Raw genomic sequence first — 10,841 nt, forward strand, 5'->3', positions numbered from 1 at the left:
TTGTTCCATTTGTACTTTTTGTTTCTTTGGTCAGGTTGGATATATTATCATTTGTTATGCTCCTCTTCATTTTTATGTACTGAAATTTATTTATTTTTTGAATAGAAAACATGACAATTAGGCAAGTTAAATGGCTGAGAGGTGACACACACACGCACTGGGGTGCATCATGAACCCCCTGGATCTTGGCTAATGATGGAAGTGGACACATGAAGGATTCCCTGGTGTGACAAGTGAATGTGAGCATCTTGAAGCCCAGTCATGTGATGTTCCTACCTTAATGTTCTTTGAAATAAATGATTGCCTCCCCATGTTCCTGCTTTACTGAATTACCCACTGCTTTGGTGAGTCAGCCTCAGATACCAAAACCTGCAAAGTAATATACCACATCATATGCTTTCACTCATGAAAAATAAATGCACTAGCTTCCTTTTTTTGAAGTAAATCATTTTAAATTTGCATCTTATATTTGGTTATCAAGAGGCACGCAGAACCCTCCGATTTTAATGAGAACAGTGCTTCTGTGTCTTTTTGTCACATACCTGCTTAATGTTAGGTGTGGTATTGCTAAGTCAGATCCACATCTAGTTGTTTTTTTCCAGCATAATAGGAAAATCCTGCTTCACACAGGTGCATGGTAGTAAACGAAGCAGTACACAACCTGCACGCCTTGCAACGCTTGTCTACTCCTGACTCAGGCTGCTCCAAAAATCATTTCATGAAAGTTCAGTGAAATTTTGCTTCACCTGGGAATCAGATGTTAAATCAATCAGGCTCTCATAGTCCCATGACACTAATGAGGTTGGGTTAGGTTACTGTAAATAAATTTCTAACCCAAGCATTATTACCTTTTGTTACAGGAAAATATTAACAGAGTAGAATGCAAACCCCTGCGGTGCTGCACAGCGGCCCTGAAAGTATCTCCATCAACCATAGGATTAATTTCAGTCGTCACTGAGTGTAGGAAAACAAAGTTTTCTTTTGATGACATTTTATCAAATACTGTAAAATCTGTCACATTTTCCCCTTGCATTGACAGATTAACCTCATTTAATTTAGTAAAAATATCTGCAAGATATACAAGTCTTAGCACCCACGATGAATTTGTTAAACAATCAGATCTTCAAAAAGCAGAATCCATGAAAACCAATCGTTCACAACGAAGCTCAAAAAGTCTTACAAGATCTTTACGTCGGGAAAGCCGCCTCACCTCTGTATTTAGAAGTGCTGTGTGCTGGGCACCCAATTCTTCACATAAAATTTTTAGTAGTCTGGGCTGATATAGCCAAGCTTCAATATAATTGATGATTTGGACTGCCTGATCGAGCATGTTTTCCAGAGATGTAGGCATTATTTTAACTGCAAGTGCATGTCTATGTAATAGGCAGTGACTCCTGGTGCTTTCGGGAGCCACATATTTTATCCAGGTGACAGTCCCAGCAATTTTCCGGTCCACCCCCCTAGAAGCATCACTACAAACACCAGCACATTTTCCCCATTCAATTTCACAGTTTTGCATAAAGCTGTGGACGCAGTTGAAAATGTCCTCACCAACGGCATTCTTTGCAAAGATTCACGTAAGAGCAGGTTGTCCTCAGTGGACTTGTTAAACCTGCAACAAGCAAACACGAGCAGCACAGCGAGTCCTGAGACGTCGGCTGGATCTGGAAGCTGCAGTGAGAACCTGCCACAAGTTTCCCGTCTACAAACAGGCCCTTCTTCAGTGGCAGCAGCTAGAGCCTTAATTCGACCAGCAGCCATACTGACAACTGCACTGCGTCTATTTGTTTTTACAATACTGTTCGTCACACATCCACATCACAACGTCTTTTGCACAAGGCTTGGTGAGCAATTCTCTGATGTATGAGCCTCCACTCAGGGCTGCATTGTAACTTACACTGCATGATGCTTCTCTAGCGCTTCCATGAACTGTGTTGACAATTTTAGGTGCTGGGGGTTTATTGTTTTCATGTGAATCAAGATGTTGCTTGAAAAAGATAATGTCTTTGTCTTTATATGCAGCATGTTTAGTTTCCAAATGTCTTCAAAACTTACTAGGGGCCAAAGAGCTTTTCAATAAAATTTTCTTACATAACACACACTGAGCATGAGGTGCAAATCTATTTCCAAAGGAAGTAAATCCAAAAAACAAATAACTTTCCTCATATTTTCTTCTTAGTGGTTTCTTACTAAATGTTGTTATTTTGTTGGAATTGGACATAAACTTGACCCTGGAAAACTCACTTCCTGAATTTCTAGAAATGGAAGGCTGCATGTGCTCATCTTTACTTTGTAATATTCTGACCTTTTGATCACTTGATTCAGACACAATTTGATAACAAAAAAGATTCTACTTCTTGTTTAAGTCTTCCTTGTTTCAGCAACAGATCCACAGGCAATGTGTTTGTGGTACAAAACATGGTTAATTTAGAATAAACATTGAGTATCACAAATGTGTTGAAATTATAAGTCAGGACACAGAAGATGAGCCATCATCAAAGAGATGATGCCAAGCATCTCATCAGTGACTGTGTTAAGTGCTGCCTGGGCATCAAGGCGCAGGTGGAGCATCGCACGCTCATGTATCAGGTGATCTCTCACTCGACATCCTGGTGCTCTCAGGCATGGGACACCTTTTCTTAAAGGTAGGCTACCACATAAAAATAAAAGCCATAGCAATGAGTTTGGTAGTCTTAAATTTTATTTTAAAATAAATTACAAAGGAAAAATTACTGTTAGCATGGATCTTTTTCCCACAACACTTATTAACTTAGACAATATTAATATTCTGCAGAAGACAGTTTGGGAACCATTGGACTAAGAAATAATGAAGAGATCATAAGTGTATTTTTAAGGAAGGGACTTCGAGGTCCCATGGCAGGGGCTGGCAAACTTTTCCCTAAAGGATCACACGGTAAATATTTTTTACTCTATGGGGCCACACGGTCTGTATTGCAACCACTCAGTTTTGTAGCTGTGGCAGCAGCCACAGGCAATACGGTAAAGAATGGGCACAGGGGTGTCCCAATGCATCTCTATTTACAAAACTAGGATGGGGCTAAAATTTACCAACTCCTTTCATGGATACAGTATCCCGGAATCTCTTTTAGCTTTCTGCTGCCTGCTGTCATTAGACACACTCGTTGTTGACACCATTATACATCTGAAAGCTGCTTTCAGGGCTAGAGACTGTTTGATGAGCTATGTCAAAAACACACAAACACAGTTCAAGGTTTTGCAAGACACAGAATTCTGCTGTATCCCAAATACTGTGTGTTAACATTGAAAAATAAACTATAAACTGAAAGTTAGTTACTACTTCTCTGGACTTAAAAGTACATAAATATTTACAGTATACAGAATAAGACTCATTAAAAGTACTGTATATATTTTACTGATTACTCTGCATCCCATTATTTTTTTACTGAAGGCTTAACAAAGACCTAATGAAAACATAATCTCTCATTTTAATAGGTTTATTCCTCATAGAATAGCTTTTAAAAAGCATAATTAAATGGAAAGGTAATGCAAGTTTTAGGACCTCTAAAGAATGCTGGCTTTGTAAGTTTAGGCGTTCAGACTTAGGGTCTGCCTAAACATAGCTACTTTTGATTTAAGCTTTATGATTTGGCTGCAGAGTGAGCACGGGCTCCTCAAGTTAGATCCTGACTCTGGCTTTCCTAGTGACAGCTAGAGAGCAAGGTACCTGGATGAGGAGTCTTTCCTTCTGTAATCACACTCTTTGCCCTAGCAGCTTGAAATGCAGACTCTTTCAAAAAATAAAATTAAGGGATAGGGTGGAAGGGGAGTAACCAAAAGCCTAGAATGAGAAAAAATTAAAATCAGACACTGCAAAAGCAGAACTAACTACAAACCTCTTAGATGACCATTCCTTACAATTTATTTTATAGCCAGGCAGTGCAAATTCTTCTTCACCATAATGCCGATCTTAAGAGTGAAGTAGAAGATGCCTAGCATAAGAGAAACACTAATATTTTTGTCCTGTTTATTACCCAGGTAATTTCATTGCTTTGAAATGCTCCCCCATCCACTGACTTCATAAAAAGACATTAAAAACTTTCAGAAATAAACCTAACTTTTTAAAGTACAGCCATACCTTAATGTCTCTAAAACTAAGCATTGAAAGTAATCTAAAATGGAATTATACATAGAAGTGTTACACCATGACTTTTTGCTGTAACGACTCTTGTCTCAATAACCAAGCTCCTAAGGTTACTAATGTTTGAGTGACCATTGTTTACTACGTGCCAGGAACTGCTAAATCTTTCATAGATTGGCTCATTTAATCCTCAGAACAAACCTGAGAGTCAGAGACTATCATTTATCCACCCCCAACAAGCAGGGATAAAGAAATAGACACAGAGGTTAAGCCACCTGCTAAGTTAACACACCTGTGAAGAACTAAGAACAGAACCCAAAAAGCTCACTTACAGAGCCCACGTGCTAGTCACTGCTGTGTGTCCCTGAACACTCCTAACTTCCCAAGCACTCAAAACACCTGGTACCAGGGGTTGGCTGGTGCAGAGAGAAATGACCAATGATGGGTCGCAGCTGCCAGGAAGTCAAGGGTCTCAAACTGGAGGCGGCAGCGGCAGCAAGGCCTGCTTTACCATTGCTGGGAGAAAATGAGACTGTCCTTCCACAGTCCCGAAAGGAATTTGGTGACAAGAACTGTATGGAGCTGATCCCTGGGTGACCTAAAAGCTTAGGACCCCTCTCCTTTGCTGCCAGAGAAGGACGTAGCGGAGTAGGAAGCTTTGTTATCAGGAAGGGGGGCCTCATCCCCACCTCTTTAGTGGTGCTTCCCCGAATCTCTTGAGGACAGAGATTGTCCTCTCTAAAGTTTCTGTTCGACTCCCTGAAAAGGGCAGGGTGAGGGGGAACCCTCAACTTTTGTCTCTTCCGGTTAAGCTGACAGGTAGCACAACCCACTCACCCCCACCTCAGGCGTTTCCGGCTTTGAACAACACCCTTGGGGGCAGGAAGGCTGAGGAAGAGCACAGTCCACTCACAAAGGCAGGGTGGGCACGGACACCCCATCCAGCACCTGAATGCTTTTCTCAACAGTCACCTCAACCTGCAGCCTGGGCCAGCTGTCCCTCGGCTTCTCCTTGTCACAGGTGCGCGCTGCCCGCTGCCCCCGACAGCTGGGAGCTGGCTTTCCATCGGAGTCTACCCTCGCTTGCGGAGCTCCTCTTGTGTCCCTGGGCGGTGGTCTCAGCTAACAACCACAGGAAAAGGACACTATCTTTCTCCTTCATCTCCATCAGTGATGGGGAGAACCGTGTGGCTGGGCTGTGGAGCCTGGGGCCACCCTTTCACAGAGCGCAAGGCAGCCGTCTCGCCAGAGGGCACCGCTGGGCCGCTGCGGGGCTGCGGTCCCACCCGCATCCGCACCCAGGCCTGAGCAGGGTCAACAGCCAGTCCTCGTGGACGAGAGGGGGGAAGGGGAGGAAAGAAGTGGGGAGGGGGAGGCAGGGGGGAAGGGGGAAATGAAAAAAAAAAAAACAGAGGAAAGAAAGGAGGATTCGGGATCGGGTGATGCTCTCAGCTCGGGGATATCGCCTGTGCCTTCTCCGCAGACATCCATTCGCGGTTGGCGCAGCCGCTCATCTGAAGACACATTGAGCTCTCTGGGGCACCGAGCTTCCCGTCTTGCACTAGCTTCTTGAACTCGCCAAGTTTCGTGATCCTTGCAGCACTAAGTTCTCACACCTTGAGGGTGAAGTCCTCCTCTTCAGAACTCCTGACGAGGCTGCGACACCAATAATCCCATCCACACTCCTCCCGGAGAAGGGAGAAGAGATGGTTTAAGGACATTTTCCCGAGTGTGCAAACGGTGTTTCCATTTCTATCTCTGGGGGAATTTTTGTCACTTGACCACATACAGAGACCTTCAAAGGAGTCTGAAAATTATGATTTCTTTTTTTAAAACTGAAGTAGAGTTGATTTACAATATTGTGTTAGTTTCAGGCATACAGCATAGTGATTCCGTCTGCTGGGCTTTTTCCTTACAGATTATATTTCATTCTGGGTTATTACAAGATATTGGGTATAATTCCCCATGCTGCACAGTAATTTCTCATTGCTTATCCGTTTTATGTTTGGTGGTTTGTGTCTGTTAACCCCATATGCCTAATTTGCATCCCCCTTTTTGGTAACCATAAATCTGTTTTCTATGTGAGTCTCTTTCTGTTTTGTATATAGTTTCATTTCTATTATTTTTTAGATTCCACATGTAAGTGATATCATGTAGTATTTGTCATATAGTGTTTGTCTTTCTCTGTCTTAAACTGGGTGTACTGAGACTTGTATTTGTGATTCAGATTCTAAAGGTGAGGTGAGACTAGTTCAGAAAGAGCAGTCTTAAACACGCCCAGCAAAGAGCATTCCTTACATCATATGTTCTGGTTACCTATGGCTGCGTGTTAAACCATCTCAAAGCAATAATCCTCTCTGTGTTCAGGATCTATGGGTCAGGACTTTAGTTAGGACTCAGCTGAGTGATGCTTCTGCTCCTAGGTTTGACTGGGGTCACGCAGTGGCATTCAGCTCGCAGCAGCCAGTCCCTAGTCTGAGAAGGCTTTTTCCACGTGCCCGAGACTCTGGTGGGCACAATACGAAGGTTGGCTGAGTGGGCGTGCTGTCCCTCCCCATGCATTCTCAGGGCTTCTCCACACAGTCTCCCCGGCAGGTAGCTGCTCTCCTACCTGGTGGCTTAGACGCCCAGAGCGGGCGATCCTTGCAAAAGGGGAAACTGTCGGGCTCTTAGCAATCAGACTTTGAAACTGACATGACAAGCCTTCAAATGCAAGAGAGGAGAAACGGCATACAGACGCCCCGTCCTGCTGGAGGGATGGCCAGACAACCGTGGCCATCCTAAACCCGCCCTGCAGGTGGGAGGCTCAGCAGGGTCCTTGTGCTCACTCTTATGAAATCTGAATCACAGTGCTCAAACTGTAAAAGTAAATAAATAAAATTTTAAACCTCAGGTTTAAGAAATACCCTGGAGAGTTTTCCTAGATACAGATGACTTATAAAAAGCTAAGCTATTGGTTGTATCTACATTGTAGGATTTTTCACAATTTAAATTTTAGGTTCTGGAAGTAATTACCAAAGTTTAAAAATATTTAGTGTCCTTTTGAATACAAATAGGCTGTTATCTTCCTCTTGAGTTAGTCTGAGTGAAAAAAAATCTAGGGTCACACCGTTCATAATATAGTTTGGATACCAAGCAACTGGACGTTTGGGGTATATGTTGTGTGTATTTCTAGTTTAGGAAGAGATTAAAAGGACAGGTGAGTTGTCGCACATCAGTGTGTCATTCCTTCTGGGATGAAAATGAAATTTTAGACTTCTAATTTGGTGTTAGATGCAGAAAATAAAATAACCTCAGAATAAACATAGAAGGCTGACCAAGTGTCATCCAAGACCATTACAGCTCCAGAGACACCCCATAAACCATATAATCTTCTTTAGCTAAATACACACCAAAAGAGTTCATTCTTTGCTGACTGGACAAGTCTTTTATTACTTTGTAAGTAATAAAATAAGAAAGAGACCACTTCTGAAAGTTTTATTTGGAGATCCTGAATTTATCTTTAAACTTCCATTCTTAATTAGAGGTCACCTGTACTCTCCATTATTCCACTCCTTAATTTTACTTTGAAATAATTTTAGACTTTCAAAAAGGGTAAAATATTACAAATATTGTCCATATAGCCTTTACCCAGCTCCTCCAAAGATGAATGTCTTATAAAGTCATGGTGCAGTCATCAAGCCCTGGGAAGTTAACAGTAACAAGACGTCACTAACTAACCTACAGGCTTTATTCAAGTTTCACCCTTCATTCCACCAGTGTCCCTTCTCTGGTCCAGGACACACACTGGGTTTAGTCATCAGCTGTCCTCCGTGTCCTCCAATCTGTGGCGGTTCCCAGCCCTCCTGTCCTTCACGAACTTGACACTTTGGAAGAAGAAAGGCCATTTTGTCTATTTTCCCTCATTTGGGTTTGTCTGACTTTTCCTCAGTTTTATGTTTAAATTGTCTTTTTTTTTTTTTTTGCAAAAACACCAGAGAAATGGCTCTGTGCCCTCCTCAGTGCCTTATATTGAGGCGTATATGACATTAATATGTCTCATTATTGGTGGTGTTAAATGAAAACTTGACTAAAATTATATCCAGTAGGTTTTTTCACTATAAAATTAGCTTTTCTATTTATAATTATAAAGTATTTTGGGGGGAGACACAAACATGTGCAAATATCCTTCTTCCCATTATACAGAAGTTTTGGCCACAAATTTTGGCATCCATTGATGGTTTTTTTCCTGCAGAAGTTATTACAGTGGTATATGCCAAAAAAGATTTTCTACTTCCATTATTTTTATATATGTATTAATTGGAAATATTACTAATTGCTTAAAGGAATTCTGGATTTTATTTCCCACCCTACTGTGGCTTGATGATAACAATGATTATATACGAAAATAATACTGAGTTTTAGGTTTTGTTTCCCCTCTGTTTTGGGGTAGCTATTATTAGCCTTACTTTGATCTATTTGTTATTAAGGCCATTTTGTAGGGAAGTATTAAGGCTATTCCATCTTCTTTCTACCTGTCTTTTCCTCTTTGTCTCTAAAACTTAATTTTTTAAAACCATACTACCTTTTTATTTTCCACTTTTTTTCTCTATCATCTATTTCATGTGGAAGATATTAACCATAATGTAGAAGCTTTGGATGTGATATCATTTGAAGAGAAATAAATTAATTAATAGAAGAGAAGAAAACAGTATTTTAAGTTGGTTTCATTTTTTGAGCCAGAAAATTGACACATTAGCGAGATGAGAGAAAGCAGCTTGGCATGACCAGTATGATCAATAACTTCCACAGCCCCTAGGAAACAGGTCGGAGGCAAAATTCAAACAAACCAAGGGGCCAGTAGGAAAGAAATTAAGTACACAAGTTCAAAACAGAATAAGTGGCCCCTGGAGGATTTTTAAAACAGTAGAATTTTAACTGAATCTTGAAATGTTTCTGACATTCTTTGAACAAGAGGAGACGTAGCCCTCAGGCCACAGACGGAGTGTTTTGGGGAGACTGGGAGACGTCCGTCTGGAATTCCACTGCCAAGAGCAGAGTGAGGCCGGGGTGCTTGTGAAGACGTGGATCTGGCTTGACTGGGACTCAAAGGATGGTGGTGGAAGAATGGTTTCAATTAAAAGAGGAAAAAGACCTGTAAAGTATGTTTATTTTCATCTGAAGAAGAGTTGAGGACATGTATCTAACTAACTAACTAACTAACTAACTAACTAACTAACTCACTAAATAAATAAATAGAACAACAACAACAACAACAACAAAAGCAATGAATATATGTATGTTCACGTATAACTGAAAAATTGTGCTCTACCCTGGAAATTGACACAACATTGTAAACTGATTATAACAAGAAAAAAGAAAGAAAAGAAAAGAAAAAAGACAGGACAGGACATGTGTCACATGATGGTATCACCAGTCAAGCTCATCTCAAGGGAGAAAACAAAAAATTTTGAGGAAGCAGTCCTTCTGTATCATCATTTTTTCATGGGTAGATGGTAGGAATGATTTATTTTATAATCTTTCTGATGAAGGCAAACAGCTCATAAGCTAAGTCATAGCTGAATGTTTGCCCCATTCTTCACCTCAACATACTTCTGGTCATCCATCTGCACAATCTAAAACACAAATGATTGGCACACAAACTGGCCCCCCTCTGCAAAGAGTTCCAGGCTCCCAGGATAAACTTCAGCCCACACAAGGGTGGTGGATGCAGGAAGTCTCAGCTCCTGAAGCCTGCTGCTCCAGTGCCTTCAAACTGTGCAGCTCTCAGTGGACCAGCCCTGACCCAGCCTTGGGTAGGAGAGACCAGCAAGCTCTGGGAGGAAGAAAGGGGGCTTTGGATCGTGCTCTCAACCATGTGCATTTTATTTTATTTTTGCTAGCATATTCAAAATTAGTGAAACTTCAACTGAGAAGAAATTATATTATATAGTGGTCCATTTTACCATAAATAATGCAAAAATAGACTACAGCACAGAAATGAGATAATTCATGGACAAATTTAAAATGTCTCCTGAGTTCCAACTCAACTTTGAGTGTGACGCTAAACTTCACATTTATGAAGCAGACATCACTTTCTTCCATAAACTTATCTTCCCTTACCCAACTTCTTATTTTTTATTAATTGTATGGATCTTAAGTTTTAGAGTGTTCTGAGCGTTAGAGTCAACTTCAATTATTCTTTCTCCATGATACTCCACTTTTCATTGGTCACAGAGTTCTGTCAGTTCTTCATTTAAAATATATTTCAGATTATGTTTTATGTAAGATTGCATTGAAAGAAAGTGTTGCTGTTTTTCAATTAGCAATAATCATGCCTTGGATAAACCTCACCGGCTATGATACTGCCACTGTGCAAAGCTTAAGTGTTGCTGTTTTTAAAAGTCTGTAAATGGTGGTATAATAGAAGGGGTGATTGGCTTTGAAGTCAGCCTCCAAGGCACATCATAGCTCTACTACTTTGGACAAATTAATATTTTAATGTCTTCATCCTTTAAATGAAGATAACTTCTTTGTAACATTGTTGTGGATTAAGGTAATTTGCAAATTGAATGGCATTTAGTAGAAGTTCAATATATTTAATTTTTTTCTGACTTTCCTAAAGAGCACAGACTGGCAAATACTCATTTTTTTCTTCCAGTTTTATTGAGTTATAATTTACACTATATAAGGTTAAGTTGTACAGCATAATGATTTGACTTCAATATATCATGAAGTGATC

General features: G+C 40.7%; 2 pseudogenes; both read right to left on the reverse strand.

Annotated features, from left to right (window-relative positions):
* Positions 1–503: 503 nt before the first annotated feature.
* Positions 504–2,492, reverse strand: LOC141574810 (zinc finger BED domain-containing protein 5-like; annotated as a pseudogene).
* A 7,857-nt stretch (positions 2,493–10,349) lies between these two features.
* Positions 10,350–10,482, reverse strand: LOC141574885 (U4 spliceosomal RNA; annotated as a pseudogene).
* Positions 10,483–10,841: the final 359 nt, after the last annotated feature.

This window comes from Camelus bactrianus, chromosome 23, assembly GCF_048773025.1.
Source record: "Camelus bactrianus isolate YW-2024 breed Bactrian camel chromosome 23, ASM4877302v1, whole genome shotgun sequence".
Classification (NCBI taxonomy): Eukaryota; Metazoa; Chordata; class Mammalia; order Artiodactyla; family Camelidae; genus Camelus; species Camelus bactrianus.